This window comes from Ovis aries, chromosome 2 (assembly GCF_016772045.2).
Source record: "Ovis aries strain OAR_USU_Benz2616 breed Rambouillet chromosome 2, ARS-UI_Ramb_v3.0, whole genome shotgun sequence".
Taxonomy (NCBI): domain Eukaryota; kingdom Metazoa; phylum Chordata; class Mammalia; order Artiodactyla; family Bovidae; genus Ovis; species Ovis aries.
Window position 1 is genome coordinate 167,012,733 of NC_056055.1, and position 19,526 is coordinate 167,032,258.

Below are 19,526 nucleotides of genomic sequence, written 5' to 3' on the forward strand. Positions count from 1 at the left end.
AAAACTAAAACTCTCTTTTCTTTGCCCTATGACAATTCATCCTTTACAAGTATAGGTGTTCTGATCTGTATTTGATATTTTATGATTTTGTGAAAATCAGGGAAACTAAAGATTATAATATTTGCTAATACTTAGAAAAGTTAAATTTTGGAGACATCTTAATGGTTAAAACAATGCTTTGAGGAGGGCTAGCAGCAGAAGAGTTTGTTCTTCCAAGTAAGGAAAATGAGCCTAGTTGTGAAAGGCAGACAAACAAAAGAAGGACCTAAATGAGAAGGTTATAAATGGAGGCTTTTTCATAAAGTAAATGTGCTAGTCAGTCTCCAGCCATTTATTAGGATTCATTGTGTGCACAGAAGTTACTCGGAGGACTCTAGTTCTCTCTAATCATTACACCCTGCTCCTGCTTTCTTAGGAGCAGCTATAAATTCAAGAAGAGGTGGAAAACCGGCAGACTGCCAACCAAATTCAACCCACAGACATATGTTGTTGGGCCTGAACAATGTTTTGGAGAATTTTGAATCAGCTTCCAATTGAAACATGATAATTTTTACTTTTTCTAAAAAAAAGTCTGTATTTGTGTGTCTTCTCTTAAAAAATGACGAGATGTGAAGAACTGGTTAAGGTAGGCATGAGAACTATCAGGTGGAGATGTGTAGCTTCAGCATCTTGCAAATAGAACAAGTTCTCTCTGAATCAGGCTTTTTCTCCCTTCACCCTTGATTTGCATAGATAACCTGATTGACCTGGGGATATCTGTGACTGTGACCCCAGGAGTCAATCACCTCTAGGAGTTTTGCTTCTCTGATTTGTGGGTTGAGCAGAGTTTCTGTTGCGTACTGAACTGATATCATTTTCAATATCTTATTATTTTAAAATCCAAGCTGATAGGATTGAAAATGGAGAACAAAACCAAGAGATTGCATTTGTATCTCAACTTTAGAAAGAAATTCACTGGAGATTAACATCATTTCATTTATTTGTACAATTTTTTCAACATGATCTGAAATTACCAAGAGTAGGATATTGTGCTGTGCTCTTTGCTATTGCTAAGCAAGTTCCTTTTCCCCCTCTCTGCTCTGACCTCCTTTACTGTTTCTATTATATTTTGGCAGATAATCATATCCTGACTTCTTTTGTTCTCTGTTCTCTACTTGAGTTAGATGTCCCTCCAGCCAAATTGACTGTGGACTCCTTAAAGTCAAATGCTATATTTTTTTCAGTGTTGATACTCTGTACTGGACCAAGAACGTTTGGTGCCTGTCTGAAATCCTCTGTCTCTAATTTTGCCAGTATTAAAATGAACATTTACAACAAGTGCAAGTTTGCCACCATATTAGAATGGTCATGATTCTCAGTCCCAAGCGTTACTGGATTCTCATGCTTCTCTCCTACTCTACACATCAAAAGCTGCCACATGGACCAGGGATCAGTGCACCACGGTCAGGGAAAGTCAGAATATCCACTGCATCTCACCTTGGCTCCATTCATGACTCAAGACATACTCTCTACCCATCTGCCATGCTGATTAGTCTCTAGTTTTCCTCTCCAACTGATTCCCCACCCTGCAACTATGGTAAACTCGTTAATCCCCTTTCCTAGAGCCAGACTTCTAACCTAAAACTCTCTGGCCTGTAAAAAGCAGCTAATTCTCCAGGGACAACCCCACAGCCACTTATCTCTCAATTATTTCTTCAGGGACTTCCCACTGCCACACCTTCTGTCATTTAATGGATGGCCTAATAGCAAGTGCTTTTAGAATAAGGAGCGAGATTGGTATATTCAGTCTACCACCATACATGAAATCTTTATCAAATTTCCTCAAGGGGAAAACAAAACAGAATAAAAACAGAAAAAGACTTTGCTCACTGGATCAACACCTTAGACCTTGGACATTTCAAAATCTTTTCTTATTTTTTTCCCAAGAGTATTTTGCTAGGACCCCATGCTTTGTGAACAATCTACATTGATACTTTAAAATCCAAGGCAAAAATCAGATATAATATAAAACTGAGTCAAAAAAACCTACTTTTTTTTTTTTGCTCTCTCCTAGTTTCTGTAGTTCGTCTTTGCTTCATTTTAATTTTAGCTCCAAGACTCAGTAGCTTCCTTCCACTTTTTTAACTGCTCTGTGTGATGAATATTAATTTTTCAAAATTAAAGGGTATTTTTGGTTAGGACACATCTTGAACTGCTCGAAGGAAATTTTCCATATCAACCAAAAATTGGTAAATAAACAAGAAAAGAGTGAGCCTCCTTCCTTCTCCCCGACACAGCTGTATTGAGGAAATGCAACTAATAGCAAGAAATTGCTTTTGACGAGTTTCATAATCTTGTCAGACTAATCAGAGTTGAAATAAACCAAAATTATCCTGACATGATTTTTATATCATAAAGAAGGGGAAAATGGTCATCATGTGTTTCAAGACAATCTGATAGAACAGTTATACTACAACTACTATTCACATTACATTTAATCTTTCTAAAACAGTATTTTATGACACAAACTAGGCAAAGTTCCTTATGTACATTATTATTTTTTTAATCTTGTCAGAAACAGCCTTGTTTTATAGATCAGGGCTTCGCTGATGGCTCAGTAGTAAAGAACCCCACCTGTCAATGGAGAAGATGTGGTTTCAATCCCTGGGTCAAGAAGATCCCCCAGCAAAGGAAATCTCAACCCACTCCAGTATTTTTGCCTGGGAAGTCACATGGACAGAGGAGCCTGGCAGACTATATAATGCATCAGGTCACAAAAGATTCAGATATGACTTAGCAACTTAAAAACAACAATAAATCAGGAAACTCTGGCTCAGAGAGATTAAGTAACTTGTGTAAAATAACATATACACTATCTAACAAGTGATGGAGCCCAAGATTTAACTTCATTTTTTCTGACTTCCCAGGCAATGCACTTTTATCTTTATTATCTCTCATATTGGTTAGAATGGCCATCATCAAAAAAATCCTCAAACAATCAATGTTGGAGAGGGTGTGGGGGAAAGGGAACCCTCCTACACTGTTGGTGGAAATGTAAATTTGTACAGCCACTAGTGGGCTTCCCTGTGGCTCAGATAGTAAAGAATCTGCCTGTAATGCAGGAGACATGGTTTTGATCCCTGGGTCAGGAAGATACCCTGGAGAAGGGAATGGCAACCCACTCTGGTATTCTTCCCTGGAAAATTCCACGGACTGAGGACTGAGCACAGTTGAGGAGACTGTGCTCAGAAAGAGTCGGACACGACTGATTGATTAACACTTTCATTTTTACTTCACAGCCACTATGGAGAATAATACGGAAGTTCCTTAAAAAAGCAAAAATAGAACCACCATGAGAGACTTGAGTGAAAGTCACTCAGTCATGTCCAACTCTTTGCAACCCCATGGACTATATTGTCTATGGAATTCTCCAGGCCGGAATACTGGAGTGGGGATCCCTCCTCCAAGGGATCTCCCCAATGCAGGGACTGGACTCAGGTCTCCTTCATTGCAGGTGGATTCTTTACCAACTGAGCTATCAGGGAAGCACCTACGTTACAATTTACTATGTGGTAAAAAGTATGAGGAGGGGAGCAGTCAAGCCATGATGACCAGATATTATTTATTTGGCTGTATGATCAGAAATCTGACCATATGATCCAGCAATCCGACTCCTAGGTAAACAAAGAGAAAGACATAATTCAAAAGGATACATGCACTCTGATGTTCACTGGAGCACTATTTACAATAGCCAAGAGGTGGTAGCAACCTAAATGTCCATCAACAGAAGAATGGATAAAGATGTGGCATACACACACACACACACACACACACACACACACACACACACACACACACTGGAATATTATAATAGTCATAAAAGGAAACAGAACTGTGCCATTTTCAGAGACATGGATGGACCCAGAGACTGTCATACAGAGTGAAGCAAGACAGAAAGAAAGAAGCAAATATCATATAATATCTCTCAGATGTGGAATCTAGAAAAATGGGATAGATAAACTTATTTACTCTTAGATCATAGATGTAGAGAAAAAACAAATTTACCAAAGGAGAAGGAGGTGGTGCGACAAATTGGGAGACTGGAATTGACATATGTACACTACTATGTAAAAAGAAAAAAGAATTAATGAGAACCTATTGTACAGCCCTGGGAACTGTACTCAGTGATCTGTGATGACCTAAACGGGAGGAAACCTAAGAAAAGAGTGGATATATGTATACGTAAAACTGATTCACTTTGCTGTACAGCAGAAACTAGCACAAAGTATAAAGTAATATATTCCATGTAAAACATATATATATATATACATATATATATATATATATATATATATATATAAAATCTTTACTATCTCCATAAGAAATGAAAATGTTCTGGACCAGAATTTGGGAGAAATATGTCCTCAGCCTGTCCTCAAACACTTCTATTTCTCCAAGCTTCCTTGTCTTCTATTAAATCTTCTGCTTTTTTCCATTAGCTTGCTAGAATAGCTACATAAAATAATTATGCAAAGTCACTTTTAAAACTCTAAATAGATTATAAATAGACAATAGACATTCTTACTTGTATTAATTAACTTGAACCCAACCATCACCATCAGTTCAGTTCAGTTCAGTTCAGTCACTCAGTCTTGTCCGACTCTTTGCAACCCCGTGAATAGCAGCACACCAGGCCTCCCTGTCCATCACCAGCTTCCGGAGTTCACTCAGATTCACGTCCATCGAGTCAGTGATGCCATCTAGCCATCTCATCCTCTGTCGTCCCCTTTTCTTCCTGCCCCCAATCCCTCCTAGCATCAGAGTCTTTTCCAATGAGTCAACTCTTCGCATGAGGTGGCCAAAGTAACAGAGTTTCAGCTTTAGCATCATTCCTTCCAAAGAACACCCAGGGCTGATCTCCTTTAGAATGGACTGAATGGATCTCTTTGCAGTCTAAGGGACTCTCAAGAGTCTTCTCCAACACCACAGTCCAAAAGCATCAATTCTTCGGTGCTCAGCTTTCTTTATAGTCCAACTCTCACATCCATATATGACCACAGGAAAAACCATAGTCTTACCATAAAGACATGAAATAAACTTTACATAGGCCAAATGACATAAGAGAAGTAGGAGTACGAAAGTAAGACCCTTTTTCCATAGTCTAGACAAAACTTAACGGATAACCAAAATAGTAACTAGGACAATAACTGAACACAGAGAGAAGGAACTGAATGCCAATGGTAATTGATTGGATGTATGGACAGGAGTCCATGGAGATCCCAAGCTTACTTCTGTAAGTGATTTGAAGAACAGAGGTATCTTAACTGACGTTGGAAAGAGAATGGGAATTCTGTAGGGAGTTTATGGTTTTCACATGAGGCATATACTCAGTTTGAACTGCTGACTGGACATTAGGGAAGAGGTATCAAGTGACAACCAGAACCAGGAACAATACTGGGAGAGAGACCAAAGCATAAAAATTTAAGGACCATATTGATTAAATTCAAATAATAAAAATGGATAAGAATGTCAAGTTATCTTGTGAGAAGAAGAGATGGCCTAAAGCTGTACCATCCACTAGAAATAATTAGTAATGAGTAATTAAAAATTTTCTGGTAGCCACGTTGTATGAGGAAAATGAAAGAAGTGACCACGTAAAAATAATATATTTTTTTATTTAATTCACTATGTTGACATTTTATAATTTTAGCATATAAAAATGTAAAAATATTAAGGATATATTTTACATTCTTTGTTTCTATTGTCTTAAAAAACTGGTGCTTATTTAACACTCAATTTAGATTAGTGCATTTTGAATGTTAAATAGCCATCTAGGTCTAATTTCTACCATAATGGACAGCATGATTCTAGGACAGAATTTGTGGGACATAAGGGCTGAAAGGAAACATAGGGTCCAGGGAAGATAAGAAAAGAGAAACAGGAAACTAAGGCAAAAAATGTCTTCTTCTTCACATGTTTTATAACATCTCTACATAAAGTTGATGTGTGCATATATATATATAAATAAGTGACAGGTTTTTACAGATGGAATAGTTTTTTTACATATGAAACAGAGCAGGATCCTTCTAAACTGTTTCAGACTATAGCACCTCCTGAATGAGGTTCAGTATGGCTTAACTACTGACACCTAACAGGCTTAGAAATTATAGCATGGCATAGTGGAAAATAACAAGAATTTTATATCATGTGGATCTTCATATGAATCATGATTCAGCCTACAAATAGAACTATAAATCTGGGCACTTAACCACTTAACCTAAGCTTTCTTATCTTTAAAATGGGAATACTAACTCCTTTACATGATTTTTGTAGGATTCAAATGCTATTAAGTATGCAAAGCACCTGATACATAATACATAGTGAATAAATCATAGCACTAATGATTATTATTAATAATCCCACTCTAATAATCATTTATATAAATGATGCTTCATGCTACTGCAAGTATTTAGACAAGAAAGGAATACTGTTTGTTTAGCCTAACATCATGGTACCTACCACAGTGTTGGAGACACCATTGGGATAAATCAACATTCATTTTTTTCCTCCTACATTCTACTTCCTTTAGGAGAACCATCAAGGTATGAATAGAGGCTCAGACTACTTGATTTCCCAGTGCATGCAGCAGAAAGGTGAAAAGGATTAATATGGGCCTCACTGCTCAGTTTCTATCCCTTAAAGTTATAATATGAACTTAACTGAAGCAGAAAGATTAATTTAAAAAAAAAATTCCCTTGACACAGCACTCAACTTCCTGAGCATTCTACCTTTTACAGCTATTTTAAAAAGAAATCTCATTATGACTCCAAGCTTGTCATTATATCGGCAGAGACTAGAACAAAAAGTTCTCTAATTGTTTAGGAAATGAATCTAAAATAAGTAAAATTATTCAATGTAACACCATGGTTTTAGAGAAACAGCTTAAAATTTAAATGCTTAGAGGTAGTTGGTGTTTTTTTATCAGTTTATTCAATATGTTCTCAGATGGAGGGTTATTTGATTTGGAGTTTCAGAAAAGTGCCACAATATATAATGGATCCAATGTTCCAATCCCAACTTCAACACTGCTATGTTACTCAAAATGAATCCATAAGGTGTCATTGTTTGAAATACGTTTCTAGCTTCCTTTCTCCTAAGTTTATCTTATTTGTGAGACCCAACAGAAGTCAGAAATCTCCAGAAAACCTTCCCTGGCTCTACAGCCCACATTCAGCTTTCATATTATTTATTCTTTCACTAATCAAATACCAGTGTTCTTGCCTGGAGAATCCCAGGGACGGGGGAGCTTGGTGGGCTGCCATCTCTGGGGTCGCACAGAGTCAGACACGACTGAAGCAACTTAGCAGCAGCAGCAACAACAACAATCAAATATTTATTGAGTATTTATTATATGCCTACCACTGTTCCAGGTTCTCTGTATTCAGTAGTAAAGAGGCAGAAGAAGTCAATGTTTTCATAGACCATTCAGTTTTGGGTAAAGATAGTTACTAAATGACTTCACATGTAATAATGATTCCTCATATTCAAAATGCCATTTAAGCAAACAAAAGCAGAGTAATTAGGCAGAGCATCTGAAAAATCATGGAAAAAAGACTGAATTAAAGTACAATAGAAAATCATCTGGAATGGTTTAGTTGGAGAGTTGTATGATTTAAGTCTTAAGAAAGTTACTCTGGCTACTCTTCAGAAAATGATTATCATGAAATGTAGAATCAAGGAAATGAGTCAGGAGAACTCTACAGCAGTAGAGGTGGTAAGAAGTGATTAAATTTGGGATATCTTGATATATATTTACCCCTTGCTTAATGTTTAATTCATTCCTCCTAAGAGAAAATCGGTTAAATAAAAGCACGATACCCAACCAACATTTATAAATGTAAAAATGCACGAATAGATTTTAAAAATGGGTTTATGTAACTAGTAAAAACAATTTGAAAAATATTGTACATAAAACATATTAACAGTGTATTTAATATATTTCTTTTATACTGTATCTTTTTCTTCACCAATGTTTTTGAGACAGATTTTTTGCCTTCAGATGGGCAAGAAAATGCTAAATTACATTTATATTTTAATGATTACATGATAAAGTATTTAAATGATACTTAATTATATAACAAAAACAAACAAACAAAAGAATTATAGGGTCAGAAAACCTGACAGGAACATTCTACAAGCTCCTATTTCTTCAACCTTTTCGAGTTCATTCAAAATGTTCAAATCAACATTGATCCATATATTTCACATGATTTATCTCTAACTTGAACCTAGAAAGTGAGTTAGTAAGTGCAGTTCTATTTAAAATTGTGATGTCATCTAAATGCCATGTTTTGTATACATTTAGCAGGTGTTTTGAGGAACACTCAGTATACAAACAAACAAAAAGTAAAGACTCAATACTCTGTGTGTGTGTGTGTATATATATATATACCTTTTTAAGAGCCATCACTGAGAAAAGTAAACAAGATTATGGGAGGTGAATCAATATTTTGCAGATTCTGCTTATTGCTGATTAACTGGATGTTGGTTTGGGATAGGGAGTATGAGCGTAGGAATGAAATTGGGGATAAGTCTTAATTTACTATCCTGAACAGATAGTAAATGTTGGTGGTGCCATTAAATGAGATAAATGAAAATAGGGAAGAGGCAGGTTGGGTTGGGGGCAGATGGGGAGCAATTAGGAGCTTAGTTTTTGAACATACTCATTTTGTTGTCTCTTGAAACATTCAAGTGGAGATGATAGGTAGGCAATAGCATTTACAGCTTTAGTGCTAAAAAACAAAAGGCTTGGTCTTGAGAGCTAATGAGAATATAGGTAGCATTTAAAATCATGGCAATATATAATATTGCATAGAAATAAACTAAGAAGACAATAGCTAGGACTGAAAAAAGATATAAATAAGCCACCGAGTTTAGCAAAATGAAACTTTGGGCTTCCCAGGTGGTGCTAATGGTAAGGAATCCTCTGGCTAACATAGGAGACTTAACTGAAGCAGTAGGATCCCTGGGTTGAGAAGCTACCCTGGAGGAGGAAATGGCACCTCACTTCAGTACTCTTCTTCTTAAGAATCCCAAGGATAAAGGAGCCTGGTAGGCTATAGCGTATGGAGTCACAATGAGGCGGGCAAGACTGAGCATTTGAGAACAGCACAGCACAACCACTGAGTCTCTGACAATAGCATGTTCTGTAATATTTCTAAGGCATTGACTTTAAATTTATGAATTTATATTTAAATTCTTATGTTTATACACTAACCTACCTAAGAAGTTTTCACTGGCTAGATAGCACACTGACTCTTTGTATCCCTAGCATAATACACTGTACTTAGTTGGAGCTCAAAATTATTTATGGAATTGAATTGGGCTGATGCCCATCGAAAGAGAAAAATCAATTTTAAAATTCACAGTTGTATGTTTTTGACAAGACTGATTTTTTAAAAATAAGATAGTCTGCCTATTCTTTGGCATCCTCTAAATACTCTCTCTCATCAAATGTGCTTTCCTACCACGTCAATGAAGATAGAATCAACGGAGAAAGTGTTCCTTCCACTTCCTCTCCTCACTTCATCTTCTCTACATTCAATTCATCTACGTACACACTCATTAAAGTGCTCTTCCTTCTGTTTCAGGTTAACTTATCTATTTGAGCTAGTGATTACACCAATCTGTACTGTATCCCCTGAGACCTTGTTGGATATCTGAATATATATAAATTTTTTTTCTTTATTTTCATTTCTTTTCTCTTTCCCTTCACTTAAACATTCATATTTCATCCTCATTTTAGCTATTGCCTATCTCAAGCTTTATAAACAGAATATTTTATATACACTAGCCTCAATTCCCTACTTCCTTTAATATATTATTCTAGCCTTGAACTTAACTAAGATTTTGGTCCTTAATTATACAGTTGAGAAAGGATACACTCTGTTATTAATTAAAAAAAGAAGAAAAAATCAAACAAGACAGCTAACCTTTTAAAAAACAAGCTTATATCAATCATAATAACAGAAATATTACATAAAACTATATAAGGACACAGTTTTCTGCAGACTGGAAAAACCTGAAATGTTTGGTAACACAATCTGCTAGAAAAGCTACGGAGCCTCCACCAGCACTCTCAATAAGTGCTGACGGAAGTTCGAAAACTTACAACTAACATAAAGGACAGTTTGGCAATAACTATCAATACCATTTTATCTCTTGGCTTATAAAAACACAGTATTTCTGGGAATTCATTCCATAGATATATTTTCAAATGTACACAATTATATTAAAGCATTCTTTGCAGCAGCAAAAAAAAAATTAAAACACTCATGACTCTTTTAAGAAAGAGACTGGTTAGATTAAGTACAATATATCCACACAGTGGAAAACAGTACAGCTATAAACAAAGAGAGAGAGAATTAGACAGTTTATTATCTTTATAATTAAAATAGCTCCAAGATATTACTGAAAGAAAAAAAGTGAAGAGATATATATAGCATACTACCTTTAATGTAATAAAGATATTTACACACATACGAGTGTATATACATGTATGCTTCTGCATAAAAAAAGTATAAAAGGATTAAAAAAAACTATGGAAAGTGGTTACTTGTTGGGTTAAGGTGGGAAAAAACAGAGATATAGAAGCAGGAAAATAAGAAAGATTTTCACTAAAATGTTTAGGTTTTGTTTTCAAACCATTTCACTGTGTTACTTACTCTCAAAATTAAAAACAACCAATCAAGTTCCAAAATATAGAAGAAAAAACAAAACATTATAAGCACAGCCTATATTAGAACCTCTCTTCATAGAAGACAAGCATTTCTCCAAACCAACCTAAACAGTATATCATCAACAGTAAGGCCTATGGAAGGAGTAAACAAATCCTGATGATACATAGCCCATCCAGACGCAATTATGGCCATCCAATCAGGGATTTCCCCTGCTCAACAACCTTCTAGTTATCTATACTATACAGTCATGATCTGCTCAGCAAGTTCACTCTATTAGAATCTCAAACTGTCTGCCCCAACCTCTTACTAGTATACTTGTCACTACCAGCAGGAGACAACTCACTCTGCCTTGGAAATTTCTGTTACTCCATGTTTTCGTCCTTTGACGCATTTCTTTCCTCTCCCTTAGAATGTTTCTCATCTCCCCAGTTCTAACTTTCTCTGGAAACTACCACATTAGCACCCCGTTATCCGTGGGGATACATTCCAAGAGCCACAATGGATACCCAAAACTACAGGCAGTACCAAATCCTATACACCCAATGTTTTTTCTTAGTATACAAACCTATGATAGAGTTAAGTTAATTAGTCACAGGAAAAAATTAACAACTACTAATAAAATGGAACAATTATAACAACATATTGTAAAATTGTGTGTACAGTGGTCTCACACACACAAATGATTTTACTGTACAAATTTAATGTCTTTTTCATCTTAAGTAAGCACTTACCATGCTCTGTGGTCATAACTATTGCAATTTGAGGTTCAACAGCAAAGCACACAGGATTTTATTTTCCTTATTCACAATTTCATGAATAGAAGATTTAGGTTCGTCCCTACTGTAAATCTTAGCCTCGACATATATATATTTTTTCTCTCACACCCTTTCACTTAGGGGAAGCACGCAGGGCTTTTCATTGGCGTGTCCAAACAACCAGGTCAGCAGCACTACTCTCGCACTATGGGGCCAGTATTAAGTGAAATAAGGGGGACTCCAAAACAAACGTGAAACTTCAAACCCAGGAGAGCATGGATCTGATAAGCAAGATGGCTGCGGAGTGAGTTACCGAGGAAACGCTAGACTTCGGACTGATTCGCAGGAGCAGGACAGGGAGAGATTTCCTCAAGCTACTTCAGAAAGGTGAACGATTTCAAATGTATGGATGATTATTTCTGGAAGTTTGTCTTCAATAGTTTTGGACTGTGGTTGATTGTGGACACTGTGGAAAGCAAAACTGTGGAGAAGGGGGAACTACTGTACACATATTTATTCAAAAATTTTGTCCTGATTTTTCTGACTATGGTAAGTGATATGTGTGCAAAATTCTCTAGTTTATTGCCTGGCATATAACAGGAAGACAAAAATGTTCGATGAAGTTCTGAATCCTAATAGAACATCTCATATCTTTTTATGGTACTTGATAAATTTTGTTGCCATTATAATTATTAATATAATGATTTTACTAGATTTTGTGAAGAAGAAAATGCCTACCCACTCCAGTACGCTTGCCTGGGAAATTCCATGATCAAAGGAGCTTGGTGGGCTACACTCAATGGGGTTGCCAAGAGTGGGATGACTAAGCAAGTAAACAACAACAGCTATATTATAAGCTTTTAGAAGGTAAGTATTGAGGGGCAAGGGTTTATACATGGAGTGCGTGTGTACTCAGTAGCTCAGTTGTGTCTGACTCTGGGACCTCATGGACTGTGGCCCGCCAGGCTCCTTTGTGCATGGGATTTTTCAAGCTCTAATACTAGAGTAGGTTGCCATCGCTTCCTTCCAGAGGATCTTTCCTACCCAGGGACAGAACCCACCTCTCCTGCATTGAAGGTGATTCATTTCCACTGAGCCACCTGGGAAGCACATAGGAATGGCTGTTGAAAAATATTTTAAAATTCAGTTTAATTAAAACATTTGCTTCATTTAGACCTACTTTTAAACTGATATTGTTTCTGTCTGACTGCAGAGCTTAGCAAGTTTAAGTAAGAAGCACTTTTGTTCTTATTTAAATATTTATTTATTTGGCTGTGCCAGGTCTTCGTCGCAGCATGCAGGATCAAGTTCCCTTACTGCCAAGTCACTTCAGTTGTGTCCAACTCTGTGCGACCCCATAGACGGCAGCCCACCAGGCCCCATCAGGCTCCCCCGTCCCTGGGATTCTCCAGGCAAGAACACTGGAGTGGGGTGCCATTTCCTTCTCCAATGCATGAAAGTGAAAAGTGAAAGTGAAGTCACTTTCACAAGTTCCCTTACTAGGGATCTAATCTGAGGCCACTGCATTGGGAGCCAGGAATCTTAGCCATTGGACCAGCAGGGAAATCCCAAGTAATGCTTTTAAATGTTACCTTATGTGGCTGTGTAATGGTTTTCTATGGCTTTCACCTCTAAGATATGAAGTTCCCTTTCTTCTGAGGGAAGAATTTTAGTTCCTCAGTGTGTAGCCCCCTCTTTTCAGCTGAGACTCCATGTGTTGCAGGGGAAGGTGGCTCATCAGTGCAAGAGTGAGCCAGTTAACCAAGCCTGGTCACTCAGAGTATCTAAGTCTCAAAGGCAATGAGCAGCTCAGCATGGTCACGTGACCCGCTTTTATTCAGTCAGATCTTAATCTGAGGTATCTTTGCTGTGGTGTTGGAGGAAAGACATTCTTTTGTACAAAGCTTTCTGAACGAGTGAGATGTAAACCTGAAGCCTCCTGGTCAAGTTAGTATGCGCTTCTGCCAGAGAGTGCTTATAGAAAAGTGAGAACAAGAGCTAAGGAATGAAGAAAATGATCTCGGTAATCCTGTGTGAGCTGCTGGGTCCAGCCTGATTTTTCTCTTCTTGGATTTTCAGTTATACAAATCAGTGCCTACCTCTATTGCCTAGGGTAATTTTAGCTTATTTTCTATCATTTGCAAACAAAGGTGTTTTATCTACTATAAGCTGAAATTTAGAATAATCATAAGTACATTTTATAATTTAGTTATATAACATTATCTTGTAGTACAAAAAATATGGTACCCAAAGTATTCAGGATATTAAATGATATTTAAAATACATGTGTAAAATACTGGGTTAGGTTAGTTTCTAATTGTATGAGAATAGCAAAATACCTTGAAAATATAGTACAATTATTTTTCATCCACTGCAAGAAACATATATATTTCTTTAGGTATATCTTAACAAAATGGAGATATCTCTGTGATGGACCCTTCATGTACAACATTCTCAGGATATTCTGGGTTTAATTGCCAGAGACAGGATGAATAGTTAACAAAACACTCTTTATCCCCCAAGTATTTCCCCAAAACTATTTGTAATGGCATCAGTCTCCTTACTTGAGACCGAGTCCTCAATATTTAGCTGTTCCCTTGGATCTTGTCTGCTGAGAGAACTTATTAAAATTCTACTGGGAGGGAGGGGAGTCCTGAATTACAAGTTACAAGAAACAAAGCTTTGGAGTCTTCTCTTGTGAGCATGGATTCTTTTCATCAGATGCCCTAACTTCTGGAAAATAGGATGTGTACATTTTTTAACAACAGTGGGAGTGTGATGGGAAGGAAAAAAGAAATAAAAAGTATGGTCTGTTTCTCTAGGTACCAAGGATGGTTGACCTTGAGTTAGGGACAGAATAGGCCACTCTGGAATAGAGCTTTTAAAAAGAATAAAAGAAGGAATATCAAGCCTTTCAGAATTTTGCTGAATCATAGCCCCAAGTGGAAGAGCATATTTTTCTTTAAAAAATTACTTTCCAGATGAGATCCTCTGCCTTGTTTTTATTTCATCAGAATTTTTTCTTATTCACTTAAAGTGCATAATAATAACTTATAATAACTCATTTGTAATTTACTCTCTTAAGATTTGATCTGTACATTCCAGAGATAACACATAACTGGTTTCTACAAAATGAGAGCATCTTAGTTTACATGTCTATCATCTCTACTTGTTGCTCTTTATAATTTCATAATAAATATGTTTAATTAATTCTTAATTTTACACATACTCCATAAAATATTTGCATTTTGATTTAACAGTTTCTGCAAGAAACAATCATTTAAAAAAGAATTTGGCTTTTAAAAAACTGTAGTGGAATTTTTCAGTACCAAATGCTTATGTAGATATTCATTATTGCTAACGTGTAAGTATTATATATGTTTATTCATGTGATGCTCTTTTATATTAAAATGAAATAAAGTAATAACATATCAACCAAAACTATCTGAATTATAAAGCTTCTATAGATGTAGAGGTTCAGAACCATAATATTGAAGACAAATTTAAATAAGGCTTTCCATTGTGAGGAAATGCAGCAAATTAAAAAGCTAATCTGAATATCAAAGCAAATAAATGTTAGCAGGGTTCTCTTATACTCTAACAACAAAAAAAAATGTGTTGAACATCAAGTCCTAATCTCTGTTTTTTCCAAGATCATTTTAATAGTCAACAAGTAGCTAGCGTCAGTATTGACAATTGAAGAGATCTTGAAATGAAGTGTACTAGTGTAACTAATAATTTCCTACCAAATTGACCACATCAAAAATCATTTATATGAGTCTTTCAATAGAAGACAATAAAAGAAAAGAAAATTGTTGCCACTTATCAACCCTGTAACCGTTTTTTAATAACATAAAAAAATAGTGTTGTGGGGCCATCATATCCCCCATCCAACAGTACAATAAAAATGATATTATGGAAGAGTGTGTCATATCTGGAGCTTTTATTAAAATTCTTTCGAAAATCTACAGTCAGATTTATTTTAGGTATTTGTCTCTGAGATTAGCAATACTTCTATAATTTTCATGCATATGTTACAGCACACAAAGACATTCTGTAAAGGCAAGAAGTCGCTATAAAAGAAAAGTTCTTCTCAGTTTATGATTAACAAATTATTTTAATTTCTAAGGTTATTGTTTTGGAACTCTCAAAGAAAGAAAATTATATAATTACCTAAATAACAGAAGTATATTTCTAATTTGCCTGTTTCCCAGAAGTAATCCTCTGTGAAGTCATCTGTGACTTCTCTTTTAAATGCAGAGTTTTACTTATGAAATAGAAACTTGCCCTCATTTCACCCTATATCTTAAATAAAATTTACGGGAAAAATATCGAATGTCATGTTAGAGAGCTTTCTTTTGCATTTTGAAAGCTTCCTGCTTTTTAATAGCCATTTAATAGACTACAGATTGAATAAACCACGCCTTTTCAAGGGTTTCTCATGCTAACTTTAATACAATACTTTACAGTGGTTATCTTTCATGCTGCATGCGATTCAGATGCTATTTGTTATTTTTACAAAATGGCTTTTTCTCTTTATTCTCTAGATCATGAAGAATGCACATTTTTATAAAGCAAAGATACAAAGTCTCATATTTTCTGTCATAGTTAGTATTTGAAGCACTTTGAAACTAAAAGTTTACCTTACTCTGTTTTTAATATTTTCCTATAAAATCTTAGTGTAATATCTTTTAAAAACTTTAGAATCTAACCATTGCAAATTTAAAAAACAATATTCTTCTCTACACCAAAGGAAACAAATTGATGTTTCAGTCACAAGTGAAAATGTTACAATTTTGTTGGAAAGGTTTGTATGTTGCTACTGAAGCATAGACTACTCTGCCAAATATTTTCAAGTTTAAATTGCATGTTTAATACAAAGTAAAACTCACTTACCTTTCTCTCAGTGCCGACTTGTTGTTGAAACTTTTATCAACTTCTGTTAATGACTCTTTCAACAAAAACGAAAAACAGTCAAGTCAAGTCACATGTCGTAAGAGTAGGCCTAGGTTGGATGCTGCTTAATTTCAGTACTGGAGGAAAAAAATAAAAGGCGTGGCGGTGGAGGGGCGGGGTGGAGTGAGCAGGAAAAACTTTTAAATAAAACCACTTCCTGCGCAGATACAGTTAACCACACACATCACATCATTACTTGATTTGAAGAAATTGCCTTCTATAGTCAACGATATTGTTGTTTTCCAAGGTGATTTTCAATTTTCAGACAACCCACAGTTGTAAAGGTTTCATCAGTTCAGATTTAATGGGGCAAAATGTGCAATTAAAACTTTAGGAGGGGGAGGAGCAGTCTGCTAAGCCTTGGGGACACTTCCTCTTTCTCTGCCTTCTAGCAAGGGCTTTAAGCCTAAAGCCTGCTCTCCTCAGTGGGCTGGAACAGGTCTATATGCCTTCGGAAGGCTCTGTTTATTGGCTTGGGAAGCCAGGAAGCCACTGGCAGTGACAGAGATGGTGCTTCTGTGTGACTCATGGAGGGGCCCAAACAGAGATGTTCTGTTACTAAGTTCATGCAGCTTCGGACAGCCTGCATTAGAACTTGGGAGAATACAGCCCAGGGCCCTGCTGTCACCTGGGGGGTGAGAGGCACTCATCTAGAGCAACCGTGACATTTGCTCTGGTGGTGGCTCTCTTTCTGGTGTGTTCTTTCTCTGTTTCCTAAGCAGTTCTGAAATCTGCTGAGGAGCTTTTGATCTGGCTGAATGACTTTTTGTGTGGCCTGACTTAAAAAGAAAGAATAAAGGATTCAAGGGGTATCATTTCTGGCATGCTGCTGTGTGCCCATCTATGTCAAACTTTAACCAGTCCAAGACACATTGGGGTGGGAGTGGGAAGCTCAGAATGGCTAAAGGGTGTGTGTTTTTATTGAACCATGGAGTTTTAAGAATAAGCTCCTGGATGTCCAAGCTTGGCTGGTTTTGTGAGATTTGTAGGATCTTCACGAAAGGAAAAGCTTTTCTTCCAAATATCTGAGAAAATTAAATGAGAATCTCTTGTCATAAAACCAATTAGACTAGAAATCTGTGTAATAGTTCTCAGTGATGTGGAATGTTTGGCACACATAAAGAAAATCTTTAAAAATATGTTTGGTATTTATGGCCCAAGATAAGCATGGCATGTTCCTGCAAATTAATTTCTCTAGGACTCTCATTTTTAAAATCATATTTCAGATCTACTGTAAAACTTACTGTCAATTGTCATTCCAGGATATACCTTTTTAAGTTTTTAGAGCCCTGACAGTTTGTACTCAACTTTCCTCAACGTTGTGGAGAAAATAGAAACGACATGATACTGAAAGTGAGGAAATCGGATTTCAGGCTTCAGTTCTGACACTGCTGTTTATTTAACCTTGGTCAAGTCATTTAAATGCTCTGAAATTCAGGTTACTTGTCTCTATAATACAATATGCAAATAAAAATATCTATCTCCCAGAATAAAATTATTGGTTGGTATACTCAAAAGCTTCCCAGGTGAAATCTGAAAGTAGGCCCGATACATTGAGAGCAAGAAAAGAACGAAGAAAGAGACAGACCCATCTAGAATGGTGTGTGCGAGCTGAGTAGCTTCAGTTGAGTTTGGCAACTTTGCGACCCAGTGGGCTATCGCCTGCCAGGATCCTCTGTCCATGAGATCCTCCAGAAAAGAACATTGAAGTGAATTGTTATGCCCTCCTCCAGGGGATCTTCCTGACCCAAGGATAAAACCTGCATCCCTTTATTTCTCCTGCATTGATAGGCAGGTTCTTCATCTCTACCACCACCTACCAGTCTGGTAGATGGCAGATTAAATAAGCAAGGGAACTCACATACAAGGGTCGTCTTAGGTGGCTGTAAGACCACCTTATTTATTTATTTACAAATAAATCTTTGTACTTGCCCACCACCATAATCTTAAAAAATTTTATCTAGAGGACTTAACTGGGTTCAGTTAAGCATATAGTCCATGCAGTCCCAACAACGCATTGTTCTCTCAGGCTCTGTCCTTAAAAATGGCTCCCACTATGGGAACAGTGGGAGAAACATACATTCCAGGTCAGAGGAGGAGGGGAGGAGCCGCTGACTGCCTTGGCCCAGTTTGTGGTTCAAGCGGAGGTTACATTCTCCCAGCTACCTCCTCCAACAAAAAGTAAATAGAATTCAATCCTCTATTTAAAATGGATAACCAACAAGGATCTACTGTATAGCACTTGGAATTCTGCTCAATGTTATGTGGCAGCCTGGATGGGAAGGGGAATCTGGGGGAGAATGGATACATGTATATATATGGGTGAGCCCCTTTTCTGTCCACCTGAAGCCATCACAACATTGTTAATTGGCAATACCTGAATACAAAATAAAAAGTTCAAAAGAAAAAAGGAAAAAGAAAAAAAATAGATTTAAATATTTTGTACATAGTAAAGATAGGCAGATATTAGCATGAGCTGGGAATGCTGCTGCCTCCCAAGAAGCATAAAAATATTCAGTATATCCTACTTGATTTTACCCTTTGTAAGTCCAAGTCCTGGTTACTCAGTGATAAAGAATCTGCCTGCAAGTTCAGGAGACGTTGATTTGATCCCTTGGTAAGGAAAATCCCCTGGAGAAGGAAACAACAACCCACTCCAGTTTTCTTGCCTGGAAAATCACATGGACAGAGGAGCCTGGTGGACTGTAGTCCCTGGGGTTGCGAAAGAGTTGGACACCACTTAGCGACTAAACAGCAAGTCTAAGTCAGGCTCAGAAATGTAGAACAAGGGATATAGACCATTCCTTTTACGTAGGTACTATATGATATTGGAATACGAAAAAAATATAAAACACCAATGTATCTTTATGGGAAATAAACACAAACATCTACTTGAAAATAGAAATTTTCAATGTTTATTTTTCATCATGCATAAGTAGGTGTCAAACAGAGACAAAGCATGATTTTTTATATAAGATGGGAAGGGAGTAACTTAGGCAGTGATGTATCTGGGTTTTGTGGCTAGAGGAGATGTATTTACTCTAGTTTAGACTTTGACACTTGTGACTCAGTATGTTCAGCCTTTCCAGTGTTTAAT

At 36.6% G+C, this 19,526-nt stretch overlaps 1 protein-coding gene across 4 annotated transcripts in view; it reads right to left on the reverse strand.

Moving 5' to 3' along the window:
* The window catches only part of ARHGAP15 (Rho GTPase activating protein 15), a 700,830-nt gene extending 684,356 nt beyond the window's left edge, over nt 1–16,474 (reverse strand). For 3 of the 4 annotated variants that reach the window (XM_042243922.2, XM_027964991.3, XM_027964992.3), the window contains exon 1: nt 16,370–16,474. The gene's annotated coding sequence lies outside the window, so the exon portion shown is untranslated. Of the gene's footprint in view, nt 1–12,534; nt 12,595–16,369 lie in introns of all 4 variants that reach the window. The other variant, XM_060410067.1, reaches the window with a different exon arrangement.
* Nucleotides 16,475–19,526: the final 3,052 nt, after the last annotated feature.